General features: G+C 33.5%; 1 protein-coding gene and 1 long non-coding RNA gene across 4 annotated transcripts in view; one reads left to right on the forward strand and one right to left on the reverse strand.

The window, feature by feature from the left end:
- The window catches only part of LOC140674393 (uncharacterized), a 54856-nt gene extending 42048 nt beyond the window's left edge, over positions 1–12808 (reverse strand). Inside the window, exons 1-2 of one of the 3 annotated variants that reach the window (XM_072907893.1) lie at positions 12620–12808; positions 11484–11940 (exon numbers count right to left, since the gene is read on the reverse strand). The gene's annotated coding sequence lies outside the window, so the exon portion shown is untranslated. Of the gene's footprint in view, positions 1–11483 lie in introns of all 3 variants that reach the window. The other 2 variants (XM_072907892.1, XM_072907894.1) reach the window with 2 other exon arrangements.
- The window catches only part of LOC140674402 (uncharacterized), a 72345-nt gene that overhangs the window by 31459 nt on the left and 19018 nt on the right, over positions 1–21868 (forward strand). The gene's annotated exons all lie outside the window — the stretch shown is intronic.

Consider the following 21868-nt stretch of genomic DNA (forward strand, 5'->3'; position numbering starts at 1 on the left):
CTAATAATTCCAGAATAAATATTAATATTGCAAAAAAGTTTTCCAGAATAAATTCGGCAAGCTTGTAATTCTGGTTAATTTTGATATTTAAATAAAAAGTTTGCGAGCAATTGGCGAGAATTAGTCTAATTGATGAGAAAATTGATCTCGGAGGTTTCTTCTTTCGAGTGTTCATTGACTGACCAGCTCGGTCGATTCGATCGCCGAGGCTCTCACGAATTTTATGTCGCTAATACGGTACGTACAGGGCGAAACCAGTTTGTCGGCGACGTCGGATGTCGAGGACGCCCGACAAGATCCCGGAAAGCGTCCCTCGGACCGGATCAAAGGGAACGTAAGGACGGGGACGAGGAGGCGGCGGGCGAGCGAGAGAGAACGGTCGCGTGAAAAAAGGAGAAGAGAGGATTAACGGACAGCTCCCTGAAAATTACATCGCCGCCTAATGAGACGCCGATGGGTCCCCCGATCGGACCCCGGGCCCCGGGCTCCGAGCCCCGGGCCCCGGCAATCGAAGAAACGAGACAACGCGCTATGAAATCGAGAGAGATCGACGACGCGACTTCGCTTCTCGGATAGCATGTGAGCGAAGGATCGTTCACTCCGCTTTTGAGAGTGCAGGTGTGCGTTTAATCCTCTCATCGACGGGATCTTTTCGTCGCTTTTGCTCTGTTTGTTAAGTAGCGAACGCGAACCGAATTGCCGCGATACCGGTTTTTAAGTCGCAGAATTTATTCCGATTATTGTTTCCTCCGAGATCGCATTATTTCATTAGGAAAAGAAAATATTCTTATCATTTTTCCTATACTAGTGTAGTTATATTGTATATCATAGAATTATGCTATTTTGTTTGGATTACAACAAACAATATATAATGAGCTAAATAGTAATAATTATGAATATTATATTAATAATATTACTAAAATTGTTTATAAAAATAATAATAATTAATAGTAGCTGGTAATTAAACAAATTATTAATAAATCATTTTTAAATACTTGCAGCCTAGTTCAGTTATCTTCGGTTAAAGAACTTTGGATACTCATCGTAAATTTAATAAAAAGTGAATTTTATTGTTGTAACAAATTACGCTCATTATCGCATATATTATGTGATCTTTTAAATACGTGAGATGAGCTTATTGATCATTATTTGGTAGACAGCGCGGCAGCAGTATTATTACAGAAAGACATCGTGATCTTTATCGATTCATAAAACGATTAACGATCATTTTACGATCTTACGGTAAATGTGAACGTGAATTAAATGGTACGGTGTCGAAAGTGAATGTGGACCAACATTTCATTTTCATAATCCGTTACGTTAAAATTAATTCTTGTTATAATCATTTTACTATCTATTGTTGTGACCAAATTTTTTTCTATCTACACAAAAACTTAATGTAAAATATAATTATAATATAATTATGATAAAAGTCTAAATTAAAATTGAGTAAAATGCAAGATTTATGTTTTTTTTTCTAATATTTTTGTATTATGTTAAAATAAAAATATTCAAAGATATGCGATATGAAAAGGAACAGAAAACAATAAACAAATTTAATTTAAAACGTACGTATCTGTAGAATGTTATTCTAAAATAATAAAAACAGTATGCAACTTCTGATTTGAACGCATAAAAATCGGCTAGAGATTCACGAAGATACTCATCGTGTCCTGTTTCCTCATCGAGGGGGCTACGATTCAGTTATCTTCGATTTCAATTTACTTGATACTTTCAACCACCCCTATTCACCAGAAATCGTCGTTTAATTTCCCTTACTTTTCCCTCGGAATTTCACACGCGCGCGTAATACGATCCGTTATCTCGGGCGCGTTCGCGATTTTATTCGCGGCTCTCGAGTTTCGGGAGCAAATGATCAGGACAGATCGGATCAACGATATTCGCGAGCGCCGAAGAGATTTCATCTGATACATAATTTCTTCCGCTACTGAGTTGCCTCTGTTCCATCCTCGTGAGAAAATTGGATAATATAATCCAGATCGTATCCGGATCGAGAGAGAGAGAGAGAGAGAGAGAGAGAGAGAGAGAGAGAGAAAGAGAGGGAACGACGTGGGCGAAGTCATGTGTATGTTTTTTTACACGCGTGTGCGAGGGCCAAATGCGTGGGCGTGGTGGATCGATCTCGGTGAAATTAACATCTCTTTTTAAAATTTAACATGATTAATAGGGGAGTTCTCCGACTCTTCTCCGACAAGTTGCAATATTGCTTAAGTAAGTAGAATATTCGATAGGATATTTGAAAAAAATTAATTGTGAAAATCAATTGACGCTAAAAGTATATATCTAAAGATTAATATCAACTTTATTGTGACTATTTTCAATCATTTCAATCATTTATAATTTCGGGCGTTGGAATTTTCATCCAGAAATCTATCTCTTTATTCCTGCGATAAAAAAAAAAGTCGAAAATTTATCCACACGTCAATATGTTATTACAAATCGAGAACTGGCCGACGAATTCGTTATTTCACTTTTGCCGCACTCAAACTATGAATATTTTTGATATTTTATATTTCGTAACTCATCGTTTAATACGAATATTTCACGCTATTGAAATTTGAAATTGAAATGAAATGGTTGAAACATGGATATTTGCATTTACAGAAGAGAAAAAATAGGAAAAAATAGAAAACGGATAATAATGACGTATGGAATGCATATAATTATGGAAAAAAATTACCGCCATAAATTGATATAAATGCGCATAATAGATACATATAATAATAATTGCTCTCAAACAGATGGCTATGCGTGATATTAAATTTTTTTTCACTTGACAACTGATTTAAATAATCGATATGAGATATTAATAACAAGTATTATTAAAAACCTATAACTTAGCATTAGAGATAATAAATAATTGTATGTTTTATAGGAAAATTTATTTCGATACTTTGTTATTTTACTGTAACTTTTATTTTACGTAAAAGAAATCAAACAGTCTCGAAGAAAGATATTTTCGAAAGTGGAAAACAAGTGTCACTATTCCGTTCACGTCTGCTCTTAATAACTTACACGGGACTGAGAAGGTAAGCACTTTCACCGAAAAATCTCCGAAATTCGCGCCTCGATCTTATATAACGATATCGAAGCGACTCAATACGCCTACCTAAATTCGGAGGTTCGAGAGAGGCGACATATAGTTATCCCGCGTTCTCATAACGGTTTTCTTACATATTCTTCTCGTTTCTCGGCAAACGTTCGAGATCCACGTGCGAAGATTAAGGACGGACAGCGCACTTTGAAATTCTTTATTCGATCGCCGCACAGGGACGTCATCTAAATTTTTTATTCTCTCGCAATAGCCGATCGTGTGCGCGCGCTGGCAGCGAATTTCGATCGTTTATTTTCCGAGTAACGTGCCGAATCTTTCGGAATGCAATTCTGTATGTGATAGAAAGCACAATCCTGCGTCCGAAGATCGTCTCAGCGCAAAACGACCATGGGCGGCGAAACTCTTTTTTAAAAATAGCGAAACATATCCGTCATACATTTTTCCACCTAGTAGGAGGTATTTTAAAATCGTAAAAAAAAATTTTTAGTATACAAACAAATTAATAGATTCAATTATATCTCTTGATAATAATTACATAATTATCAATCGTCCCAGATAGTTTGACAATAGCTTGATCATTTTCTTATGCAAATATTTTAAATTAATATGTTTATTACAAATTAATAAAAATTAAGATGTAATATTAAATTTAAGTTATTGTAAATTATATAAATTTATAAAGTAATTATTATAAATTATTACAAGTTAATTATAAATTTATATAATAAGTTAATGTATTTTCCTTTGATATTTTTCAATTAATTCATTTTCACAAATAATAGTGTTATTAGGTTTAAAAGAGTTAAAAAAAATGTGTTTCTACCTTTATTCCGACGCCCGTGTGCGATACATACTAAAGTCAGTATCCACGTGTATCCGTGGGTTAATATAAAGTTGCACGGCTCGCTGTAATGTAACACGTCGGTTTTACGGACACGCACTGCCGTGGAAAGGCGGCCCGATGTGGCAATGGCGCTTATTTAAGACTCGCAGCACGTGGGTAAGGGAGCATCGAAAGTACTCGCTGTCGAGTATCTAAGTGGTTTATGGATTTGCGGCGACGTCGTCGAGGATAAACGCAAATGTGTAGATGCGTATATGATTAGCCTTAAAGGTTACGTGATTGCGCGATCGTTGCCGTTATGGTTGTTTCTCTTTTACGGAACCGTCAATAAAATCTCTGGAGCTTTGTTGAAGGTTGAGTCTATATTATTAAAAAAAAAAAAAAAAAAAAAAAACAATTTCGCGTATTTGAAAGAAAAATATCTTTATTCTTCTTCTCTTTACAATTTACAGATTATTATCCTGTCTTATACAACACATATCTATGACTAAACATTTTATCAAATAAAAATCGAATTAAAAAACAGAGGATGCAACGAGAACGCCGCGCATTTAAGCAAAGGATCGTGTATAGTTGTAAAAGAGCAAGAAAGACGAAAGATCGAGAGCATTCTCGACCATTGCATGGACGACGTCGGTCCAGGTTTTCGGTTAGGAACGAGACGAGACGCCGGGCGACAACTAATTAGGCCTAAAAAGCCAACGATCGCTTTCACAGTGCGCCGCCTTGGTTGTATCCACCTACGCGTTTCTCTGTATGCGTATGCAGACGAATAGACGTGAACGTGTGCATCTTCAAAGACGCGTAAAGGATCTGGTGCCACTTCAAATCGGCGGATCAAGTGGTTGCCTTCTCCTTCCGAAAAAAAACCGGCACTCTTGTTGGAGCGTTTTTTATCCCCAGCCGATTTATGGAAGGCTAGATGTTTGGTAACATCTCGGCGCAATCCTTCCTAAGGATTGCGTCCAGTAATAGTGAGCAGAGTGTATTGCTGGGAAAAAAAAAACATGAAAAATCTGGAATTCTCTCAGGGATTTTTTTAATATCTGAAGAAATCAGAAAATTCTTATGAAATTTTATTGGGGCTCGGGGAATTTGAAAAAAAAATTCTCTCGATAATTTTGCTCTTATACTAAATTATAAATATATATCTATCTTTTTTTTTATATATTCAATGTTTTAACAAAATATTTAATATGCATTACATATTCTTTATTTTAATTTTTAGTGATAAAAAATGAAAATGTTATGAAAATTAAAAAAAAAATTTTATCTTAACGAAAGCTATTCAGTGTTTGTAGTACATTTGTAAATCTGGCACTTTGAAACTTAAATGAATTTGTGCTTGTTTTTCTTTCGTATTTAATTATTATATAAGGAATTAGGTAGAAAATATAATTCTACAAGAGTAAAAGAAATAGCAGAATTTATCGAGTCGAAAATAGAACAGAATTCTGTGATTACATGAGTGTTTAAAATTACCTGTGATGGTTAAACAAAGAGTGAAATCCAGGCGGAAGGTGGCCGACCAGAACCCTGATTACAGACGACTGTTTCAAGCGGATGTGAAATAATCGTGGAAGAACACTCGTGCGATAACCTATCGTAAAGTAGCCGATAATAATATGTTCTGGTGATCTTCTACAACTCGACTGAATAATTTTCAAGAGAATGACACTATTTGCAAACTAAAGATGCGTAATTTTCACCGGACATATTATTCGCGTGTTTGATATTTGCCGATGTTTAAGTTATTCTGCAAATTTGTTGATAAAGGAACACTCGAATTCGTTGAGCAACGTTTTTAGAAAAAGAAAAATTTTTTTTTTCTAAACGTAAATTTATCACTGTATTATTTTCATTTTATCAGCATTAAACGTTGTAATTTTTACTTTTGTTACTATATTTGTATGAAAAATGTTTTACGTTTTATTCTAATACATATTTTAAGGAGATAGAAATAATATATAATATATATAGGTTTTATTCTAATACATATTTTAAGGAGATAGAAATAATATATAATAATATACTATATATAGGTACTATAATTACATTCTCTAAATTTTTTTCTAGCAATTTAACATTTTTATCTATTCAATAGTCGATATTAACTCTGCGGCTGACAAACGTTAACAGGTTTGATTATACTTATCATCGTTCAGCTCGGGTGCGACATCGCGCAAGAGGGTAAAAAGTGGAGTTTCACCCGCATGTCGCGACACTTGTCCGAGCGTTGGTGAGACGACGTAGGAGCGTGACTTCGCGTCGCGATAAAAAGCGAACCCGATACCGAAAGCGACTGGTGTGTACGAACGTATCGCGATACCAGCGACAGCCATTGTTCCAAGGCAAGAGCTTTACGAGCGACCGATAGTCGTATGTATGTCCACGTGAAGAGCACCCTCTTAGAGAAAAAATCCCGCACTGGGAAAAAATTTGTTAAACGTGATACCTAATTTTTCATTTAGGCGAGGAAAAATGTTGATTTTACAAGAGTAAATGCACAGAGAGAATGATTTGTTTGGATCTATATATTTTATTCAAACAACATTATGTCATGTGAAACATTATCTTTATTCACTGAAAAAAGTATTATTTCGTTGAATTAAACAATATTATATGAGAGAGAGAGAGAGAGAGAGAGAGAGAGAGAGAGAGAGAGAGATACATGTTATTTTAAAAATCCAATAATCTTATTAGTTTCTTGAAATAAATAGCTTTTTTCCACTATTTCAAGCATAAATTTTATTAAATCTAAAGAAATTTTTATCTCTGTGTAGTGTTATTTAAGTAGCAAACATTTTTTAAAGTTTAGTAGATAGTTACTAACATAAAGTAACTGCTACATAAATATTGTAGATATTTATAAGTAAAGTAACTGATACAAAAATATCTACAATATTTTTATATCAGTTACTTTATCTTAGTTACTACATATTTTTGTCTATTTGGTAATCTTAAGATCTACTTAAAAACTTAAAATAACTAAAAATTCTTTCAACCTTAATAATTTCTCTCAACTCTTAATCTTGAAACTAAAAAAAAATTCCTTGATCTTCCAAACATGTTTGTTCAAAATTTCAGTTAAAGAGAATCTATTTTAAAAATTTTCCGATGTAATTTTCTAGAGTAAATTTTTTTCTGTTGTATGCATTTTTTTTTTTTGTTATTTTTCACTCACACGAAGATGAAAACAGAGTCTCTCGAATTTCAAGTGCCAGATTTGTAAATGTATTAAAAAATATAAATATTTTTCAGTTGCACATTTTCATTTTCTTTTTTTTTTATCAATATTTTGTTAAGACATTGAATATATTATATCAAAAGAGATAGATATATATTTATAATAAATTCTAAACGTACAAAATTCACTTGGTTTGCCAACCGTTTACTATAAAGAGCAAACTTATCAAAAAAAAAGAATTTAAAGAGAAAATTGCCCGAGTTCCAATAAAATTCCCTGCTTATGCAGATACAAAAGGAATGCTTGAAAATTTCAGGTCACTTTTCATATTTCTCTAGAGAATATACACTCTGAATCTGTTTCACGTGAATTGAAACGCTTAAAAAAATTCAAAAAAATTTATCTGGAAAAGATATTTAATTAAAAGTCGCTAAGAAAAGTATTAAAAAAGTGATCTACTTGAAAAATATGATGATGAATGAAATTTCGAAAATGACTTACATATTTTTTTTCGAGGCAAGTAACGTAGATATAGTCTATCTCGTTATCCCGCTAGGAAAGATAACGCGTCGACAGAACAATGTTAAAAGAGTTCATCGACGATAACTTCATGAATACTTATCGTAGTGCATCGAAATATGCCGGCACCGTCATTCTTCCTTCCAACACATGAATTTTATCTAAACAACTATTTCCCGCACCGCGATACGGTCTGCCCGTGTGTTAACCGACAACAATAGCTTCCCCGACTAATTATCTATCTCGGCGCATAATTTTTACGAGACTCGTCGGGACCGAGCGAAATCGATTTTACGTCTACTCGTTAAATGACGTTACCTTACCGTGTTAACATTTACCTCTTCATGAATATACGCCCAGATTTCACACGTTATTAATTAATTGCACAGGATCTTTAGAGAATAATTAATTTCGCTCTCTGCTCTTATGTGGACGATAAAATTTCAAACCTTTCTTGAAATCTTATTGTTTTCAGGAATCCTTTCTTTTTGAACTTAATATATTTTATTAATTATATCGAAATTCTGACAAATATGCTAAGTTCACAGAAGAGCTTGACAACTGACAATATTAAAAAGAGCGATTTTAATTACTAGTTTTTACTAGCGTACGTAAGAGATGCTCTTGGGACGACGCTCGAGGGTAAGTTGTAGATGAAAAAAAGAAGCAAGAAATATTCAGGTAACGGGATGGTTCAGACATCGTGATGGCGGAGCTGGAGAGTATCTCGTGCAACAGATGCTGGATTATTGACGATGTCTGGCATAGCATCTCGGTAGATAAATCGATATTTATGGAAGCTATGATTCTTGCCGGATCTGTTTACTTATGTCTATATAACATTACGGTTATTGTTATACATATATTCACATTTACTGTCATATCAATCAAAAGTTAATTCGCGCGATCGAAAAAGATTATAAATTACAACGCAGGAATTTTCGCTAAATTAAATATTTATTCGCGCAACATAATCAAGTAAAATTTAACACGACAAATATTCGTAATATTAATTTAACAAAAATTTTGCAACGGTTTATCGTCAAATCAAAGGGAATATTTTATCGTAAAATCAAAGGGAATATTTTAATAATTTATATATAAATATATGTTCATATAATTATTTTAGATTTTTCGTTAGCTATAATTTGTACGCGTATTTTCAATTTAATAATTATATGTAATTTTATTTTTTTTCACGCAATGCGTGCTAATATGTAGTTCGAAGAGCGGAAAAGTGCTCAGACGGAGGATTGTTTCCAATTTCGCGTTTCAGATAACAACGGACTAGATAACGAATTGTGACGGTTGCAGCTCGTGACTATCGCTTACACACCAAATGCCGCGGTAATGTAATGTCATGCCATGCAGTAAAATGTTTCATATTCTCGATCGTAATAACCGTTAACCGATATTGCGGCACAGTCGCGTCGAGCAATTCGTGATTTACCGTCGTGTGTTCCGAAGAATGTGTCCGAACTATTTTCTCGTCTAGACACACGCATAACGAAATCGTACCGCGGAGCTTGGTGCGATAAACTTTATATTCTCCATTTTGTTCGCTACCGTCTTGCAATTGCTGGTTTAGCGCGCCCATGAAATTGGAAAATTGTGTGTTCCGTTTCCTTTTATAAAATTATTTAAAACTCCATGCATTATAATTTTTTTAGAAGAATTTTTAAAGCCTCTATTTTCGATGTAACGGATCGGAATTTAAAAATTACGATCCGTGTATATATGTAATTTATTTATACTGTTTCTCTTCTGACAATTTAATATTCACTACTATTACAACAAAGTAAAATAAACGCTACTGCACTTGAGAAAATTTATACGAAGATTGTTAATTTCATTCTCAGTTACATTCTTCACACTAATTGACAGATAATAAGATCAATATTAATATAATATACTCAATTATTTATATCTGCATATCGAATTGAAAGGCATCAGGCATCTGTTCTTTTGGCATGTTTAGAATAATTAACAGTAACGAATGAGATTAATTGATAACGAGCGGCAGCTAACATCGGATCGCTTTTACTATTACAAGAGTCGCTCGATACTGTCGATAGGCTGTTAATCACCTTTTTCTGGATCAGTAGTTTCGCCACGCGAATCCCTAACTTGTCATACAAATAACATTTCTTAATTCTTTTATTTCAGTGAGTCATTTTTTGATCTGTGCAATTTCCAACAATATATTTAAAAGAGAAAGTTATTTTTTTTAAATTTATTACTCTAATTTCTATTTAAAATTTCTATTTTATATAAATTTTTTTCAGATTTTTTAAAACACTTTCATCTATTGACAAACGCGTCGAATACGAAGAGCTACCTGTACGTTTTGAGGATGGTAAAAATAATAGTACGGAGGGTTAGTCGTGCAATGAGAAGGGCGTGTGACACCAAGTAAAATATATTTTATATATATATTATATTTCATATAATAATTTTTCAAGTCTATGCAAAACAGTATCGATAATTAATTACCGAGGATATCAGTGTTCTTTCGTATCAACACACATCCACATCCTTATCAACGTCGCAAAAATTATCAGTGCTGTATAATAATATATAATCCAAGTAGAAATAGACGTAATTAGCCTTTTTAATCGAGGACATGTAAAAAGAGGTGAGCAAGCAAAAGTGTTATTATAATTGATGCAGAAAAATGCGTGAAGAAAATCCTAATGCAGAAAATCTACGCATCGCTGCAGATCGATGTTGCAATTAATGTCAATTCGCAATTCAACGTGGACATGAATAATGTCATATTGTGGAAATTTATAACCGTACACACCTACGCGAATGTAAAAGATTGTTATACGGTTTCCGTATGTGAGCTATCGCCAACGTTATTATCGCTAATTATCAACATCGATACGCGGAAACAGTGACAAAGATAAAGAGATCGCGCTTTTGTACATATATTAAATACATTATAATCGCGTGTAGTATACATCCTGATAAGCGCGACGGTCATCCTTATCAGTCATGCGAATATAAAAATTGCGATTCGCCGAAATCATCACGGCGTTTGCGAGCACGTTAACAGGATGTATACTCCCTGGAAAAATATGAGAAATTTGGAATTTTCAGGGAATGATTATACCTGAAAAAATCCTGAAATTCTCATGGAATTTTGTTGGAACTCAAGGAATTTAAAAAAAAAATTCTCTTTGATAATTTTACTCTTATATTGTAGATTATAAATATATCTATCTCTATCTCTGTTTACATATTCAATGTCTTAACAAAATATTGAATATGCAGTACATATTTTTTATTTTAATTTTTAGTGATAAAATAAAATGTTATAAAAGTTAAAAATTTTTATCTTTGAAGAAACGAAAATTATTCAATTTTTTTCAGTACACTTGTAAATATAGCACTTGCAATTTAAATGAATTTGTGTTTTTTTCTCATGAAAAGTATTAGAAAACGCGTACAATTAAACAAATTATTTTAGAAAATTGTACCAATAAGATCTTTAAAATATTCTTTTTTTCTAAAATTTGGATAAAAATACCTGGAGGAATAGGGAACTTTCAGGGAATTTTTCTACAAGATTTGAATAGATACTCTGATTAATTTTATGTGGCAATTAATTAAATAATGTACAATCGCGAATTGCGACTCGGTGATTAAATAATTTTATCAAGTGTGAATGGCGAAGATTGATTAAATAGGCGGAAAGAAGCTAGTCACGATATATTATCTTTTATTATAAATAATTTATGATATACTATCTTAAATATATATAATACACATATAATAGATATCTTTTATCAGAATAAAAAGAAATTGCGTTTTAAGAATTTCGCTATTATTGAAAATACAATAATAATACTTACGTGTTATCAGTCAGCGATTGACATCTTCGTCTTATGGAAATTTATTTGGCCCGGAAATGTTCGTAGCAGGACAAACACAATGATTCTGTACAGTTTTCTTTTGAATGTGTATAATTTAATAGAGTACGTCACCCTGTCACTTGTCACTTTTTCCTTCTTTTCTGTGCGTCTCGCTAATTAATTTTTTCTTTCGTAAAAAAAGATATATATATTTGGCTCTGGTTTTATTAATTGTTAAATTCGAAAGCACTTGGCGATCTATAATCAGTTTGTTCCATATTGTTCAAAGTTTTAATCGTGATCTTTGTCTAAACGAACACCCGCGAAATATTTTATCAATAATTACTTCACATAAATTACTCGCAGTTTATTTTTAAGTCAATCAAGAAGCCAAAGACGTCAGAATTTGAAAAAGGTTCGTTGACACATTACCCGCACTTAAGTCGCTACAATGTATCTGTCAAATTTTGAAATCATTATCAGTTCTAGATAAATTTTTTTTTATTTTTGAAAGAGAACACTCGTTCTCTTGCATAGTGGGCTTTTATCTTGGACTTTGTTACATTATCAGTGAAACTTATATTTTTGCCTATCTTGAATATTTATCAGATATTTTTGAAAGTTTATACGAATAATATTTTTTAATGAGCACGATCCGAAATAATCTGAATCTTTTTTGCAAGTGACTCTCTTCTGCGTCTCTCTCTCTCTCTCTCTCTCTCTCTCTCTCTCTCTCACTCTCTCTCTCTCTCTCTCTTTCTCTTTCTCTCTCTTTTTCTTTATTTTAAGGCAGTGTATGAGATCCACGATTGATCCAGATTTAAACTCTTTAAGGAATTTAATAAAATTTATGAGACTCTTTTAGATAATAACTCAATTTTATCGAAACATGATTATTTTTTAATAATCAGTAGTACATTTTAGGTCGATCCACTAAGTAATTGCTAAGAAAATGTTTATATATCATTTAATTCACTGTCGATTTTAAAGGATACTCTTCATCATCGCTTGTCACAAATTCCAAATTACACCTTGTCATACATTATCACTTCCATTCATCCTTGACTCAACAGTAGTCGGAAGCTTCCAGGATGAAATTCAATAATTCCAAGATCAATTCAACTCAAATCAATTACAAATCGATTCAGTTCGTCATCGTTTGGTTGATTCCTTCAATCTTCCAGGCCTCCTTGAACGATCCGCGGAATTTAAAACGTGTTCACACTCGCGTCAGTATTCGTGTATGTGAGGTAACGCACAGGACTGCGCCTTCAAGACGTGGTGCAGCCGATGACTGCGTCTCTGAAACTGTCCTGGACAGTCACCTCTCTGCATTGGTGCCGCGGGATGAGGGGTGACCGCGGTACGGAAAGGCAGCAGTGACGCCGCTCGAGTAGGGTCAGATCCACCGGGAAGGGATGGGATTGCGATGGAGAAGGGATGACAACCGGGCATAGAAGCCTGAGGAGGGATCGTTGGATCCGTTGGTAACCGGACTAGGCGGTTCTCCGGTTCAGATCGCGATGACTCTCAAAGGCGGAGCGAACGACGCCCACGTGTGGAAACCAGGGTCCCGTATTCAAGGAGGCGGCGACCACGTTCGAGAGATCGATTTTTATATAAAATCTTTCTTTTTTTTTTTTCGGGCCCTTTCCTTCTTTCTCTCCGTGTTTCGCTCTCGTCTTTGGTGCCTCCGTCTTTCTCTCTCTCTCTCTCTCTTTTTCGTCGACGGTCACGCGTTAGCCTGCGTCTCCTTCCCACCTTGTCGCGCCTATAATGTCCGACCAGATCGGACGTGGATAAGAAGGCGCGCCGGGTCGTTCCTCACGGATATCTTCGGGTATCCACGCCGCCTTGAGTCTGACTTATGGTCTACCTCGATACAGGGTAGGCTCCAGAGGCTTTTTGGCTCGCTCGCCTCGCGAGAGCCATATACGTGTATGCGTGCCTCGATCAGCCATGCTTGGATATAATTCTTGTTATTAATGGAATATTTTCCACTCTAGTCCCAGTATATTTTATGTTTATATATTGGCAAATTTGCTTCGTGTTCAAATAGGTCACTTGAAAGAATTCGTGCATGTCAAACATAAGTATTTTATAGAATTTTTCTTTTAATTACTCAATTCTAATATAACTTGATTTTAAATATTAATATTGTCCTTGTTTAAATATTTTTAAGCGTTTAGATTTGTATCATTTCTTTTGCTCCTATCTCTTTAAAATCTTTGCTAAAAAATTTATGGTAGCCTGAAAGATGGTCGAAAATTATGTCAAATTTGCTATAAGTTACGAACTCACGTGAAAACGATAAAAAATAAATTACGAGAGAATAACACCACGTGACTCACACACGTACCGTCGGAAGCTGTCAAATCGCCCTATCAAAACTTTTCTTTTAAAATATATCATATCTAAATAAATACTCTAGTTTATTTTTTTTATAAACTGTTATCGCTATCAGAGTATTACTACCTATATCAGATGATATAGAGATAATAACGTTACGTGGGATTCATCGAAGAGTAGTTAGTAATCAGTCGTTATTCACGGAGATTGCAGTGAAAAATACGATCGTGACTTACTTCGTTAATTGGAAACGCAAAGTTAATTGCCGGTCGATTAAGGAGCGATTACTCTCGTTGTTACTTATAATAAATCAGCTGCCTGCGTCCCCAGATAAACATACCGCTCTTTTTAATAGCCGTAGCTTACCAACATCGACTATATGCGTTTTTTCTTTTGTATCTTTCTTTGTCTTACAATTAGTCGTTGTGCAATTAACAGACAATAATTAACACGAATATGCAAAAAAGAAATCTATCGAACACACAAGATAATAGTGAGAAGATTTCGCGATAGCGGGACGATTATAAGAGATGACAATGTCAAATATTATTAAAGATAATTAAATTTTTAAGGACGCATTAATCTCTTCGACTAAAAGATTGAGTAATTATACTCACGCTTTTCGGAATTACATATATGTATTTGAAAAATGTGTTTACTGAAAAACACTCAGCAAACACTAAATTTAAATTTCTGATAAAAAATAATACGTAACAAAAGTTTTACGATGTAATGTAATGAAGAGAAAGTTTATCTGTAATTGTTATATAAACGTAAAGTGCGATTGTGCTTGACACATATGAAGCATAAGAGACATCGTACATATCTCGTCGTGATATATGCATGTGTACTTCTTACATTATGAATTACAAACGAATTATAATCTCTAATATGCAATTCGCAAACTGAAAGCGTTCACAGTCAAATAAATATTATCCATTTTATAGCTCGAAGAGTTGGTTTCGTAATGAAGTTTAAAATTCCACCATCGTGTATATATATATATATATATATACTTTACACGTATGTAATATCCCTTCGTAAATTGCTACTTAAAATATCTATAAGTAATCAACGATCTCATTACAGCTTTTTCATTATTTAACGACGGATGTTTTTTTTTTTTTTTTTTTTTTTCAGATTTTTATAGTCATTGTTCTGTAGAAGATTGAGTCAGTTAAGAGTTTAAAATAATTAAACAAAATATTTATTTTATTCTTTACATTATCATATTTTTTATTTACTTTATTATTAAAAGTTTATTATTTCAAGATTTTAAATATAAATATGAAAGACAGAATTGTTTTCTATCGGAAATTATTATGCAATTAATATATTTTCACTGGCACTGTTAATTAATTCAATAACGATACGTCAAGTAAAATTCAACAATTCAATTTTACTCGCTTAATCAATAACAGAAAAAGCATAGTCAAAGAATTGATAATAGCCAAGAAGAGCATGCATACGCGTCCATGCACGACATTATAAACGTGGTAACGTAACGTGGAAACAAATGGAAACATGTGGAAAGCGGGAACAACAAAACAAATTAATCTATTTAGAGATATCTTGTCGTGCATTAACTGCGCGATTGAAAATTCAAAAGGCACGATTGCGCCGTGTCATTATCGTAGGCGAGTCTCATCAAGATGCACGCACGGCGAACAAAAACGAGAATCTCTCGCTCGTGAAATGTGACGACGAAAGGCTAGATACTCCCGCTCGTGCTATCGCGGCTCGCATTAATCAACCGCATGTGTGGCGGTAGGCTCTTTATGCAATTATAGTAACCGTCGCAACGTGCATCCATTACATCGTAAGAGAGAAGGAGAACGAGCTATAAATATCAATAATTATTTTTCACGAATAATTAAGAGATAGTGTATACTTTCTATCCCAGAGTGTATACTGAAAAAAAACATGGAAAACCTGGAATTCTCATGGAATTTTATTGAGGCTCAGATAATTTTTGAAAAAATTCTCTCTTTGATAATTTTGCTTCTATAAGTATTATAAAGAAGTACTATAAATTATAAATATATATCTGTCTTTGTTTATTATATTCAATGTCTTAATAAAATATTGAATATGCAGTACAATATTCTTTATTTTAATTTTTAGTGAAAAAATGAAAATGTTATGAAAATTAAAAATTGTTATCTTAACGAAACGAAAACTATTTATTGTTAGTTTTTTTCAGTACATTTGTAAATCTAGTACTTGAGAAAACTTAAGTAGCTTTTTGTTTTTCCTTTGTATGAGTAAAGAGCATCAGAAAACGCGTATAATAAAAAAATGTATGTTAGAAAATTGCAAACCTTTAAAATATTCTCTTTACCTGAAATTTTGAACGAAAATACCTGAAAGATAATAGAATTTGTAGGGAATTTTTTACAGATAAGATTTGAATAGACATTTTATTCTCGAAAAGATTGTATATGTTTTTATTACAAAAGAAATATCTCGCGATAAATCTTTGCCCTAATTATTAACGATTTTGCATTTTTTGATAGTGATTCTTTTTTTTGGGTTACGTTTATTTATAAATTATTATTATTTATAAATCATCTCATTGTGATTTGTATTCGTCCCGGCAAGATGAATGTTAGATAACTCACACATGACGTGACTTAATAAAAATATCCGACGGATTAAACACCCGTGGGGTCTCGCTGCTCTAATGGAAATGCCGAGACTGATTGCTTATTACCTACGTGTGCACGTCATCTGGAAAAAAGCGAGGCTGAAGCACGAGAACACTGCAAAAGAAAACCGGGAATAGCGTGCCAGAGCTTGCGAGAGCTTATTTATATCGTAATACTCAAAGCATGTATGCGAGGAACAATCGATTTTTTCTTTTTCTCCCTCTTTTCTTTTTTTCTTCTTTTTTCGCAATTTTCTCTTTAGGAAATTCGAATTTTTCGATAGAATATCTATCTGAAAAAAAAATTAATGCTCTAGACACAGGATTGATAAAATTCGATATATTTTTTAGATAAAATTTATATCAGTGATAAAAATTATACTTTCTAGAAAAAACTGGTAAAAACTAATCTTTCTATTAAAAATGATAAAAATAAATTTTTATCGAACTTTGTCAATTGAAGAGAATGTATTTTTAAAAATTTAATTCACAATAAAAATCGTAATATATTAGAAATTGACGTAGTAAATCAATTAATTTTTTGTTAGAAATTGTTGAGAAATAAACTCAAACTAAATCTATATTGATACAAATTTTTAATTCTGTTACTATTACATTTTTCTTATTAAACTAAAAATTAATATACAATTTAGTAATACTTATGTCTCTAAAGTTTTTGTTTTAAAAATTTCACATATTAATTTAAATTTAAAAAACTTTATTATTATATTGGTTTCACTTTTTAATTTAACTAGTGATTAGTATGATTTATTAATTAAAGCAAGAATATCTTTTTAAATAATGTTAATATAAATATATTTTAGTGTTATATATTAGTTATTTCTAATTTTTGTCAGCTTTATTCCATTGTGAATAAATTCCGAGATAGTAAAAACCGGAATTTGCTATGGATTTTTTTACTAATTGGATTTTTCTGACCAATTCTGTATGGACACTGATATAAAAGTAAATGCTTTCTTTGTGTAGGTATATATTTTGAAACCGGTCTTTTAACGGGATATAATTTGAGATGTTAATTTTAGTTGCATCACATTTGCAGTTTTTCTCATTTTTGGTTAATTACTTGGAAATTTTATTATTCTATTGACATGTTAATGGGTATTTATATATATACGCAAAAGAAAGGGTTTACAGTAGTCTATTTTATAATCGTAAAACAGTTTAGCGTACTATTGTCGACTTCTTGAAGATAAATTTTAAAGATGCTTAATAAAGATAATTCACAAGATAAAGTTGTAAAACTGATAATGGTTTAGCCAAACAAAAAGTCCCTCAACCCAGATTTCTGAGACAAAGATACTCATCCAGATAATCTTCTTAAGAAAGTAGAAATCTTTCTAAAACATTCCTCAAACGTCATGTTTGTCATTTATCTACAAAGACCAATATATTTTGTGATACAAGAGCTATCTCTTACTGCTAGTCGCTACTGTTGTTAATGAGTCCGTCAGCAACTGTAATGGAGCTGTTTTTCCAGCGATTATTGGAATTTTGTCCTGACACGATATTAACTATTGAGATCTTTTCGTAGTCCTGTAGGACGTCATAAGTTTCTGGAACGTTGATCAGGTATTAAAATATTTACAACCAATATTAGCAGAGAGAAAAATGCAGAATGTTATTGGTTTGAGATGGAGACAAAAGCGTATTCCTAAAATTTCAAAGAATGCGAATGAATAAGTAGGTAGGTATATCTTTTCGAGAAAGAAAAACAGATAAAGAGAGAGAGAGACAAGTTTATTGTGAGATTTAGCCTGAGAGAATGAATTTTCTTTCTTTCCTACCCTTTTAACCAAGAATTTTGTTTTAACGTGAAAATTATTTGACGTTTATGTGTGTGTATATGAATAGAAATAGCAATTTAACATTTATTTAAAAGTCTAAAACTTTATATATTCCCATTAGATAAAGATTTTCAAGCTTATTGTTAGCATATTCAAATATCACTAAGTTATTAAATTGACGTTTTAATTAATGATTATTATTCTAAAATTATAATATTTAAAAGTGATATTTAATTAACACTTGAATGAATGATATCTGCAAAAAGTGATACTATTTAAATCTATTCTGAATTAAAAATTAAATTCTTTAAGGAATAAAATATCACTTATTTGTTTTCTTTTCTATTATTTTGTATGACATATTTTCTGTGCCTTTCGATTCTTGTTAAAATTGACAGCTTGATGACTCTGATCGAATCCACGATAATAATCTTCTCATGACGACAAAGCAACATCTAATGGAGCTGTTCTCTCTATCGCATCTTTCACCTTTCTTTTTTATCTAAACACGATCTTGGCTACCAATTGTCGCGGCGATAAGATCTATACGAAATCCCTCCGAGAAGCTACGCGTGGTTTCGTGATCTCCGTTCAAAAGAAACGGCTACGAAGGCATGTCGCCGATTCCTTTTATTCGTCACACGAGTTTTGCGACTCGAATTTGTATTTCTTCGTCTCTCTCTCTCTCTCTCTCTCTCTCTCAGTTAATTCAGCATCTGTATTCTGGGGTACATATTTATTCAAATTAGTAATAGAGAACAGAGAATCTGTATTAAATTTATAAGATATATCAAAATTTTAAAAGAGAGGAACATAAGATAAAATAATATATTATATATATATATATTTTTTTTTTTGGAGTAACTTGTATTTAACACTATATAAATAATATAATAATCTTTTTAAATAGAAAATGTAGTAAACATGACTGCAAGATATTATTTTCCTTGACTTATCAATAAAATAGTATTATTTATAATCTTTCTTTTGGACGATTAAAATAATTAACACACAGTTCAGTGTAATTTTCTGATACTTAAATAATATTCTCTTTATTAATACTTATATTATACTCTTAAATATTCTCTGGACGCTTGATATTATCGTTTTCATTATCGTTAGCGTAATCATCGTGATTTGCGAATGCGTGTCCGTTTCGCGCAAGCGGATCATAAAACTTTATCGGATCATAAATTCCATGTTCGACTACTGAAATATTTATATCGAGTTTCTCAATAATATCGGGCGTAATAATTAATGCCGCGGTTTCTCGCAAATGACCCGGAATAAATGAAAGTACGTAACTTCGAGTATGTTTTATACCTAATAGAAAATATCTGCTGATGTTATTTTATAAACTGCATTATGGTTATCGACATTGGTACACATTCATTCTTTAACTTGCTTTTCATATAGGTGTATATATATTTATGTATATAATATATAATTAATCATGTTTGTGCTAATTGTTTCCGCAAACAATTTTCACGCACGTTAACGCATTTTAAAATTCCACAACAAAAGATCTTTTTTGAGAGGTTTCTCCTTTAGACGCCATACACTTGTCTAAAAGAATCATATAGTGTTTGCTTATTTAAAATAAGAGAACGAGATAGAAACTGAACTAAGGATCATAACATAGTTGTTGAGATAAAAAATAAAACAAAAAAATATATTCTCTTTCGACGAAGTTACAGTGTTCTTTCTACAATGAGCCGGCGATGTTGTCCCGCATCGTCAAAAATTCCTGTTTCTCGCGCGCAAAAATAAAAAAATTCATAAAATATACACTAATTTATGTTCCGGGCGGAATGCGCAGGAGCGTTCGGACGATGGTTCCATCATGGCGGCATCATAAACGGGGCGACTAAGGTATGTACCGAGAGACGCGGCCAGGGTGTTCTCCCGGGGAGAACGCTCGCGTCGATTTCTTTCCCGTCGTGAGTTAGTCGACGAGGATGGGGCGAGGGGGGGGGGGGAAGAATGACCAGACGGGGGACAGGCGGCGGGAAGGGCAAGAGTGCACGGAAAGTGCACTCACACCCCTTCGACCATTCGTCGTCCATTAGCGGCCTCGGCGACGTGGAATGCAATTCCCGACAGAAGGCGAGAGGGACGAGGCAAATGGCGGAAGGGGGGAAAGTGAGGGGGGAGGAAAGAGGATAAGGTCCCGGGAATCGAAACCGGAGAAGCATGGGGGAAGGAACAAACAGAGACAGAGAAAGAGGGGCAGGGTTGATAGGAAAAATTTAGGGGAAAGAGACGCTGCTGATCATATGGAGGATAATAAAAAGGGGAGAAAGAAAGAGAGAGAGAGAGAGAGGAAGACAATTTATTTCACGACCTAGGATAAAGAGATAGACCAACAAAAAAAAAGTTCTCTAGAAAATGCATAGATGAATTTAACGTTTTTTGACAGCCTAAATTTGTGAATATATATACATATATAAAAGATATATTTTAACATTTCTATGCATGTACAAGATATAAATATTTACAGTTTAGTTTATTATATGATTATTTTTAAAATTTTATAATTAATAATAATGATAACAACTATTATCTCTCTCTTCTTACCTCTTATCTTTCTCTCTCTCTCTCTCTCTCTCTCTATATATATATATATATATATTGAGAGGGGAGAGGAGACAAAATGAAAACACTCGTCGCGAAAAATTTCTGCAAGGATCACGGATGAGAGAAAGAGAGAGAAAAGGAATCGAGATGAGGAAGGTGGATCGTCGGGAGGAGAACGGTCTCGGAGGTGGACGAGATGGGAGGCTGTCTCCTCCTGCGAGGAGTCCCGGCGACGGTGGGACGAAAATTATCTTCCCCGACAAGAGAGCGGGCAACCGCTTCCAGGAAAAGGCGATCCCTGTGTGCTGGTCATCCCGCAGCACGCATTAGCGTCGTCGTCGTTCGGCCGGTTTTGTTTTTCCAGGTTTTATTCCTCTCCGATTCTCCTCCTTTTCTCTCTCTCTCTCTCTCTCTCTCTCTCTCTCTCTCTCTCTCTCTATCTCTCTCTCTATCTCTTTCTTCTCGCGCGTTTCTCTTTTTCCCGTCTCCTCGCGTTTCACGTCTCTCGCCATGGGCCACCGGATTGTCGGCGCCAATTAAGCCCCCGTTCCTTGACTCCTTCGACGAGTCGTCTCATAACCGACGGCATTGTTGTTTCACGGTAGCCCAAAGTGAATTTTGCCAACGGAATTTCTCGCTTCGAGATCAGACGCGAACACATTATCGGCATAAAAAAAATATTACATCGAAGATTTTCCTAGTCCCATAATTTTGGCAATTTTTTCGAAAATTTTAGCAAAAAAAGAAAGGATGTACCTACATACTAATAATATAAACACTTTAATTTGCATTGCATCTCAATGGCTGAATCTTATTAAATGGACAAAATTTGCTATTTATAAATGGTAAATAAGTAATCAAGCTTATCACATAATATCGATTAAACGTTTCTATTAATGGCCGAGCGTTTGTATTCGCCATATAATGCAACATTCGTCAACGTTAATTAGAGCCAATCGATTAGTCGAAAGCGCTGTAATGCTCGCATTATCTCGTAGGGACGTTAG

The sequence above is a fragment of the Anoplolepis gracilipes genome, chromosome 16 (assembly GCF_047496725.1).
Source record: "Anoplolepis gracilipes chromosome 16, ASM4749672v1, whole genome shotgun sequence".
Taxonomy (NCBI): domain Eukaryota; kingdom Metazoa; phylum Arthropoda; class Insecta; order Hymenoptera; family Formicidae; genus Anoplolepis; species Anoplolepis gracilipes.